Source organism: Peromyscus californicus, unplaced genomic scaffold (genome assembly GCF_007827085.1).
Source record: "Peromyscus californicus insignis strain IS unplaced genomic scaffold, ASM782708v3 Scaffold_5__1_contigs__length_169319896, whole genome shotgun sequence".
NCBI classification, from domain to species: Eukaryota; Metazoa; Chordata; class Mammalia; order Rodentia; family Cricetidae; genus Peromyscus; species Peromyscus californicus.
Window position 1 is genome coordinate 25,474,231 of NW_026294573.1, and position 8,367 is coordinate 25,482,597.

Here is an 8,367-nt window from a genome sequence, read left to right on the forward strand (position 1 = left end):
TTCCTCCTTCTTGCTGCTTCTATCAAGTATTTTTCAGAGCAACAAGAAAAATAATATATCAGCTATGAGTCAAGGTATTCTCCAAGGTAAATTACATTTTAAAACATTTTTTTTTTGAGACAGGGTCTCACTATGGCAACTTTTGGCTGTCTTGGAACTCACTATGTAGACCAGACTGGCCCCAAACTAATAGAGTTCTGACTGCCTCTGCCTCCCAGGACCTGGGATTAAGGTTGTGTGCCACCACACCCAGTTGTTAACTTTTCTTTTACACTTAGAGATTCAGGCCACTTCCATGCTGAACTCCCTCATCTGAAGGGCAGACTTTCAGATTGGCCCAGTGAGAAAGAGGGCTGGAGGCTGCTCATCAATGTCTAAACGCCTCAGCTTCCACTCACAGGCTGCTAGCTAGAGCTGCTCACGCAGGTGCCGTCCAAGAGAGACTGGAGCCGGTAGGGAAAACATAGGCTATGCAGTAGGTAATATTCTTTCTTCCACAGCTCTCTCTCCAGTCATCTTTGACTGTTCTCAGCTCCCATCCTCCCAGGAGGAGGGTGGGGAAGAGGACTGCCTTGTTTCTTGGTCAGATTGTGCCAAGGGCAGGGGGGAATCCCAGTTCCAGCCAGGTGCCTGGAGGTTCGTCTCCCTGGACAGCTGAGAGAAAGAGCTGTGAGGAACTGGTTTCCTCTCTGGCGTGTGCTGGTGCATGCCTGTAATTCAGCAGTAGGGAGTCCAAGAGGCCAGCCTGGGCTGCATGAGGCTTTATTGAAGCAAGCAAGCAAGGGAAAGGAAGAAGGAAGGAAGGAAGGAAGGAAGGAAGGAAGGAAGGAAGGAAGGAAGGAAGGAAAGAAGAAAAGAAAGGACAAAAGAATAAAAAAGAAAGGAGAAGGAATGAAAATAATTCTAGCTTGTTGAAAACCCCAAATGTTTGCTTGTCTTGGGCACAGATTCCCAAACAGTCGGTCTCAGTTTATTGGTGCCACTACCAGAGCTTTAGCAGAAAACAGACCTACAGACCTCTTCTAAATGCCACTGGGCTTTGCAGTGGCCCCATTTCCCATTTCTCTCCTGATTCATCACCGTTGAACAGAACAAGGCAAGTTCCTCCTGCTTTTTCTTCTCTTTCTCTTCGTTAGAAACTGAGTAGTGACTCAGGGAGATGGCATGAAGGAAGAAAGGATTCTCACTCATTCAGTAAATAGTCATTATATTTCCTTTGCACAACTCTTTGCCAAAAACTGGAGTCATATAGAGATGAAACACACAGTTTTCCGGGGGTTACAGCCGAGAAAGCAGCCCCCTGGAACCCTGGGTGATGAAGGCATGTACACAGAGGCTATGACAGGCCAGGGGAGGAGATGGCAGGCTTTGCTCAGGGGTTCAGGAGGGAGTTCATGCAGAAGAGCTCCCGTAGCAAAGTCTCAGTCAGAGTGGACAAGCTTGTAAGGGGGCGGGGGGGGGGGGAAGGAAAATTCCAAAATGAGGAGGCCAGAAGGAAACACGTAGTGGGAAGGCAAAGGCAGGCTCAGCCTGAGGAAGCATGAGCAGCAGGGTGTTACTGGAAAGAATATTTGAAAGGATATGACAGAGAGGCCAGAATGGAAAGTTCTGTATTATGGTTCCATCAGGTGCCAGGAACAGAAGCCTGGCTCCAGTGAGTGGAGATCCGAAGAAAGATTTTTGGCTCAAGTAACCCTGTGAGCCAATGGTACCACAATAGCTTGGCCCAAGGACCACTGTGGACCAGCTGCATCCAGGGAGGCATCCATCATTCATCACTGCTTCCTTCCATGTCAGGTGTTTCTTTGTTGTCACTGTGGTTTAAAAAAATCATAAAACCTCTGCTTTAACCAATTTCAAGAATACCATTCATCAACATCTGGTTTTCACAATGTTAGGTAACCATTATCACCATGCATCTCTCTTCCTTTGCATACAGTCTCACTACCTCACCATCAGCCTGAAAATCATTGGGCCAGTCATGGATGGAAACCTCTGGATCTGTGAGCCAAAATAAACCTTCATCTTTTCAGTTGATTTATCTCAGATTTAACACTGTCAGCCTGCACTGTATGATCAGTAGGAGGAAGAACAATTCTCCCGAGGAAGGAGCTGAACTATCATAAGGAAAGACGGGAGCTGGAGAGATGGCTCAGCCGTTAAGAGCACTGGCTGCTCTTCCAGAGGTTCAATTCCCAGCAACCACATGGTGGCTCACAATCCTCTGTATCTCCAGTTCCAGGGGAATCCAAAGCCCTCTTCTCACTTTCTCAGACACTGCATGTATGTGGCACATAGGTCCATACAGGAAAACATCCATACACATAAAATAACTTTTTACAGGAAGGGCCAGTGAACACCTAGAATATGAAATCTTCACCTGATATAGGTTAGGACCAGGCTACTAGAAGTCTACAATGCCAGGCTGAAGAGTTCAGCCTTTATTCTGCTGGGCAGCTAGACTGTGCGGCAATGTTTGGATCATATATAGAAAGAAATTGGAGTAAACATTGGACCAACACATGCCCCAATCCACAGGCTCCACTGAGACCCTGTCTACTGCGTAATATTAAGGGACATTGGAATTTCATTTTTATTTTACTTTTTTTTTTTATTTTACTTTTTTGAGACAGGGTCCATGTAGCCTTAACTGGCCTGGAACTCATTATGTAGATCAGGCTAGCCTCAAACTCACAAAAATTCACCTGCCTCAGCCTCTCAAGTGATGGGCATAAAGGGGTATTGTAGATGTAACCAACAGTCTTATTAAATAAGAAACACAGAGCCGATTCAGAGAAGAAAGCCAAGAGGTCAGAGCTAAGAGCGTCACCCTTCCTGATTCAGGGATCCTCTTCAGCCAAGAGAGCTCTCCGAAAGGGACCTACTTCCTGTGTGTATGTCTTTATATAGTCTAGCTGTTCTGCTTTCTCATTGGTTGTAAACCCAAACATGTGACTGCCTTGTCACTGCCTGAATGTACCGCCCTCCAGGTCCTTAAAGGCGTGCGCCACCGCCGCCACGCACTTGCTATGGCTCTAATAGCTCTGACCCCCAGGCAACTTTATTTATTAACATACAATTAAAATCACATTTCAGTACAAGCAAAATACCACCACAGGGTATGCCACCACACATGGCTGGCACTGGAATTTTAGATGTCCTTTAGCCCCCGGGCAAAGGCCAGCTCTGGCAAGCCCTCACTCTGAGTATGAATCCTCTCTCCTGATCTCTTGGGGCTGGTCACTGAAGATGAGTGGAAGCAAGCAAGGTTCAGAAGCCCCTGTAGTCATCATCATCACCAAGGTTGCACCTAGGGTGAGCTTCACTATTGGTGGTTAAAGCCAGCTCACAGACCTTAGGGTCAACTACCACCACCCACCAGACACAGACTCAGCTCCAGGCTCTCTCTCCCATCCCAGAGAAACACCTCTTGGAAAGTAACCCTTTGGCTGACTCTACATACTCTTGTGACCCTCCTAAGGGAACCACAAACTCCTACTTAAAAGCAACCAGATTCCTCTCTGGCTTGTCTGCTCACCTCTTTTGTCCAGACCACTGTCCGATATACTCCATGGACTCATGTGGACAGCATCCTCCCGGTGCGTGAATGCGGATATGCCAGTTTGGCATATAGAGTTTCACAATGCAAGAGTGCACAGGTTACCGGGTTCTAGAATTTGTACCGTAGGAAGAGTCTGTAGACAAAGTGACTCCAGCACACTTGTGTCAGCTGACCTTGGAACTGAGTCCTCACTGTAGTGGCCTTGGTGATATGGGGCCTGTCGGACTATTACACATGGCTCTTTTCTAATTGGAGGCTTTGATTTTGAGCTCTCTCTTGCCTTTCAAGGTTGCTCAGAAAGCTTGCTTTCCTTATTTTATGCTTCTTTATTTACTGGGTATTGCTGGGAATCATCAAGCCAAGGGCCTTATTCATCACGCCAGGCCGATGCTCTACACCAGCCACTGTTCTTGTTTGTTTTGCAACAGGGTCTCACTGTTGTAGGCCAGGCTGAACTTGAACCCACTGTGGAACCCACAGTGACTTCAAACCCTGAATCTTTCCACTTCAGCTTCTCAGATTCTGGGGCTATAGATATACACAACAAAGCTTGGCCATGAAAGTTCATTTTATTTTATTTTATTTTTATTTTAAGATTTATTTAGTTTTTGATGTGTATGAATATTTGTCTGCATGTATGTATGTCTACCATGTGTGTGCCAGGGTGCCCATGGAAGCCAGAAGGGGGTGTCGTGTCCCCTAGGAACTGAAGTTACAGATTGGAGTTACAGACAGTTGTGAGAACTGAACCCAGGTCCTCCCCAAGAGCAGCAAGTGCTGGGGACCCATCTCTCCAGCCCCATGAATGCTCATTTGAATCAGATGTTACCTGAACATTGACCAGGCCTCCAGCTCCTTCCTCTGGCTGCACCAGTGACCTCTACCTACCATGAGCCTTTACCTTTTATCTGATAGGGAGTGATGAATGCTTAGTTGACCGGGCCCGGCTCACCTATCATCCCCTGGGTCACCTCTCACCTCTCTCCTAGTCTCCATGTCTAGTGAATGACCTCTCGTCCACCCGGAAATCCTCCTGCTTTTGACCTAGCCTGTGATGCTTACCTCCAACTCCTCCCTTCCCTGGATTGACAGGCCCCGTCCTGGTTCAAGCCTCATTAGGTCTGCTGCCTGGAATTTATTCCCAGTTCCTCAACTGATCTCTTTTGAGAAGTCACTGGTTCAGATCTCCCCTGTGTAATCCTCATCTCCTTCCGTGACCCCAGCTCTGTTTGTGTTGATTATTTCCCAGACTGCCTTGCTGGTCCCTCGGCTGCTAAGCCCTTCCTGGCCTTCTGCTCTTGATGCAATCCCATGAACACTCCCAGGCTCGTTCTCACTATTATTTGTCCAATCTGTTGTGGAATAGCACTTTACCTATGTAAAGATGTGTTACATTTGTTTATGTTGTGGAATATTTAACTGTGTAAACGTGTGTTACATTTGTTTATGCTGCATTTGTTTAATTATGTAAAGATGTGTCGCTTTGCCTGCCTAAGACACCTGACTGGTCTAATAAAAAGCTGAACAGTCAATAGCTAGACAATAGAGGGATAGGTGAGGCTGGTAGGCAGAGAGGATAAGTAGGAGGAGGAAAGCTAGGCAGGAGAAGAGAACAAGGGAGAAAGAGGGAGATGCCTGGGGCCAGCCTGCCAGATGTGGAGGAAGCAGGAAAGTAGGACATACAGAATGAAAAGAAAGGTACAAAGGCCCCAGGCAAAACACAGATGAAGAAAAACAGGTTAAGTTATAAGAGCTAGTGGGGCAAGCATAAGATAAGGCTGAGCATTCATGACTAATACTAAGTCTCCATGGCATGATTTGGGGGCTGGTGGTCTGAGAAAGCCTGCTGCACCAATCAGACTCTTTCCTCTGTGTCTCGGGGCACAATACAGATAAGTAGTGTCACTTTTCTTACCAACCTACTGTCTAATCCAGGACACTTCGGGGAATAAAAGGAATGCTAAGAACTGCTTTCGTATGTGTGGTTACCCTGCTCTATTGAAGATCACTGTAAAGAGCAGCTGGACTCCCATGCCTCTCATTCAGACTGCTAGGTCGCCCTGTGAAGTGGTATCACCATCCTCATTTTTTTTTTCAGATGGAAGATGGAGCCTCAGAGAACTGGAGACTATGGACAACACAACCAGGTGGCAAAACCGGCCAGGGAACCCAGATATCTAAATTCTGGGTTCTTCTACGTTTATTCCTCCAGTGTCGGGGTCCTACTGTCTAGACGTAGGACGTGTGCTATCCTGGGATGAAGAAGGGACTTACAGAAACGGAGGCTTACTCAGAGAGAAGGCTCGGGGTGTGTCTGGTGGATAGATGATCTCTTTAAGTTAGAAAAGAAACGGTGTCTTTATTATAAAATAGTGTCCTCTCCCAGCACACTAGTGGCTGTCTATCTATTCATCCAGCCATGTATTTGATTAACATTTATTACACACCTACTATGTGTCATGGCAGTCCCCAGATTACACCTCTCCTAAATATATTTCCTTGCCATATTTCAAGATGGTTATTCTGAGAAACTGTACCCAGAAATAGCTCTGGAAATCTGTTCTTCGGCTGAAGAAGTTTCCATCACTCTGCAGCAGTGGAGAGGAAGCAGCGGTCGCAGACAGAAGCTTCCTGGATCTGCCTCCAAAGAGTCTGGGAGCACCTCCCCAGGCAGAGGTGACCACGCGGCCTTCTGAGGCCCTCCTGGCCTGGCAGGGCAGCCTCTGGTCATCCATGCCAGCACTCCCTGGGCTGAAGTCCTCAACTGCCCACATCCAGGGAACCCCCAAACCTTAGTCCTTTGTTTACCACAAAATGTTTAATAAATGTCAACCATCTGGCCCTTCCCTTCAGGTTTACACTTCGTAGATTGTTGCTGGTGTACGTAACTCTGTGTGTGTGTGTGTGTGTGTGTGTGTGTGTGTGTGTGTGTGTGTGTGTACTGAACCCAGGGCCGCACCAACACAACAGATTTCGCTTGCTTTTTCCTCTCATTTGTTTTGAGTGCTTGTGAACGCTTGTACGCCACGGTGTGCACGCGAAGGTCTGAGGAGGATTCTGGGGGGCTCAGTTCTCCTTGCATTACGTGGTCGTGGTCGTGGTCGGGAGAATCCGACTGAGGTGGTCAGGCTAGGCAGTAGGTGCCTTCATATTCTGAGCCATCTCGCTGGCCCTGCTCTTTCTCTTTTTAATCTACCTACCGTTGGTTCATTATTACATCTCCAGAGAAAGAAAATATAAAAACCCTTACACCCGGAGTCTGTTGCTGTTACAATGATGAACTAATAATGATGAACACGCCCCTCCCTTTTCGTGGGATTTACATTCCAAGCAGGAGAAAGCCCGCTCAGCAAAAACCCTAATTACAAGTCAGAATAAATGCAAAAGAGGGGAAATAGTGGCTTAAATATTTAATGCGTTGAATAAAAACAAGAGTCGAATATTTAGTAAATTTAACAGGCTTTTTAATCTCACAGATTTCACGATGGCTGCAGTGGAGATAGCTCTCTGGTTTCTGCTTGAGACAAGGGAGCAGACGAGGGATATGAGGGTCGATTTGGATGTGTGGGGCTTGAGGTGTGCAGATCTCCTTGGTATTCTACGCTCTCTCTAGTCTGAGTTAAACTGAATTGACCTAAACCGAAAAATGATGGTAAGTCAGAGGAAACGTGCTCAGCTCGCCCAAATAAAGCTGGTCTGCAGGCAGGCTCCATAGAACCGCCGGCAGGTGGGAAGAAAAGAAGCCGGGAGGAAAGGGGAAGCGATGAGTTCCCAGAGTCGCAGACTGCGGGGGCAGAGCACTTGGGGACCCGACCACGGGTATTATCCCTAGTGGGAGCCCGACCCCGGCCCTTCCCAGGCGGGCAGAGCCAGTGCGCCCCGCGGGGGCCACGAGGGGAGGGGGACACCGGCTTTCCCGGCTCCCTGGCAGCCAGACCCGCCAATCCCGCCGCGCCTGGTGGCGGTACCACGTGATCAGCTTCCCCTCGCCTCGCTCCAGGGCCTTCCAGGGAAGACCGGCATCCCCGCCGTCCCCCGCCCCTCGCGTGCCGCAGTCGCGTGGGTGGGCACTCCCGCCTGGCTGGGATTCCTCCGCAGTCCTCCGCATTGGAGAGGGAGGGGAGGGAGGGGAGGGAGGGGAGAGCCCGCGAATTGGAGCCGCAGTGCCCGCAGTGTTTTCCGCCAAGGTCAAGCATACCCACTCTTTGGCAGGGATGCCTCAAAATGCTTTCTCTGCAGTCCTCCCAGCCATTCCCACCGCCTCTGGCACAGGCAGGTCGGCTGCAGCATCCTTGGTCCTCCTGGACCACTCTCACTACTCCAGCGTCTCTGTGGGAGGGAGTGCGGGGCTTTAAGTGGCTCGTGGAGCTTCCCCGCCGCGTTTCTAATATGCACAGCTCTTGCTTTAAACCCCTACTGGGACTAGGGGTGTATTTCGGTGGTAGAGGCCCTGGGTTCTATCCCTAGAACTGCAAGAATAAATAAGATAAAACCGAATAAGAAGAAACACCATGTTGGCCTCGAATGCCCCCTCCAGCCCTATTAGCCCTTTCTGTTGGAGACCCTAGTCCCCTGGATTGCCTTGCCTCTCCAGGAACAGCCATCATTTGAATACTGCCGACAGCGAGCCTGGGAAATTTCAGACCCATATTCATAATAACAAGGTAGCAGGAGGTGGGGGTGGACCCTAAAATGCCTCTTAGCAATGGCCATATATTTGAAAACCTGCAGGATTCGAGGAGGGAAGATAAACATGGCGGTGGGCAGAGGAATAAGAAAAATCTGCTTGAAGGGCAGGGACCACC

At 48.6% G+C, this 8,367-nt stretch overlaps 1 long non-coding RNA gene across 1 annotated transcript; it reads right to left on the reverse strand.

The window, feature by feature from the left end:
- Positions 1 to 6,957: 6,957 nt before the first annotated feature.
- On the reverse strand, positions 6,958 to 7,995 carry LOC128096057 (uncharacterized). The gene is made up of 2 exons (XR_008213516.1): positions 7,761 to 7,995; positions 6,958 to 7,196 (listed from the first exon to the last, which is right to left on the reverse strand). It is a non-coding gene; the product is annotated as an uncharacterized LOC128096057 (long non-coding RNA).
- Between the last annotated feature and the right edge of the window lie 372 nt (positions 7,996 to 8,367).